We start from the raw sequence: 1,039 nt of genomic DNA, 5'->3' as shown, positions 1-1,039 counted from the left end.
TTCGTAACATTAAAACAAACGTCATGATACAATGTGAACGACAGTTACAAAGTGCGGTTCAAGTTCAGGAAGAATGGTAAATGTGACAACGGATTACAGACACTACAACATAAAGGCCAATCCTACACCCTTTTTTCACTTGTGCCTTTCAGGTGAACGACAGCCACTGACCGACAAGAACAAAACCGACCCGGGAAACTTGGGCAAAAGCCTCGATCCTGTGTATCAATCCGTGAATCCGTGAAACGAGCGTTATTCCTCATACGCAGGTCCATGGACCTGCACGAAAAATACCTCATTTGCGGCCGTATAGTTACACATATTCGCTGGATGACGAATTAGGTATCACTGATTTTTATCAACAACACTCGCATCATCCTGATGCTATTACCACAACCATGTAAACAGTCTCTTGTTGGTTTGTCGGTCTGACCCATTAATCAACAATTTTCAGCACCACCAAGGGTAAACAAAGTGTACTAAACGCCTAAGACTACTAAACGCCCAAAGCCCGTGCACAACGCGTAATATTCAAGGTGTATGGATGAAAGCCCCCTGGAATTCTGGACATTCTTTGGAGGCGGCATTAGCAACCTGCAGCCAGGCTATACTAAAGAATTACTGGCTGTTGGGTCCAAACACTCGACCAATCAGAGCTCAGCCTGGTGCTGTCCAGAAGGGCTATTGCAATTTCGGCCAATCACATGCGAGTTATGTATACCAGTCGGAGCAGCGCCCAGTAGGAAGCGACGGGGCTGATGCTTGTAAGACTCCGCTTAACGCAGTCAGCTGGAATCACCGATTCACGGATTGATACACAGCCTCGAGGCTATTGCCCAAGTTGTCCGGGTCACTTTTGTTCTTGTCGGTCAGTGACTGTCTTTCACCTGAAAGGCACAAGTGAAAAAAGGGTGTAGGATTGGCCTTTATGTTGTAGTGTCTGTAATCCGTTGTCACATTTACCATTCTTCCTGAACTTGAACCGCACTTTGTAACTGTCGTTCACATTGTATCATGACGTTTGTTTTAATGTTACGAA

Source organism: Opisthorchis viverrini (genome assembly GCF_000715545.1).
Source record: "Opisthorchis viverrini unplaced genomic scaffold opera_v5_191, whole genome shotgun sequence".
Lineage (NCBI taxonomy): Eukaryota > Metazoa > Platyhelminthes > Trematoda > Opisthorchiida > Opisthorchiidae > Opisthorchis > Opisthorchis viverrini.
Note: the sequence above shows the minus strand (reverse complement) of the source record.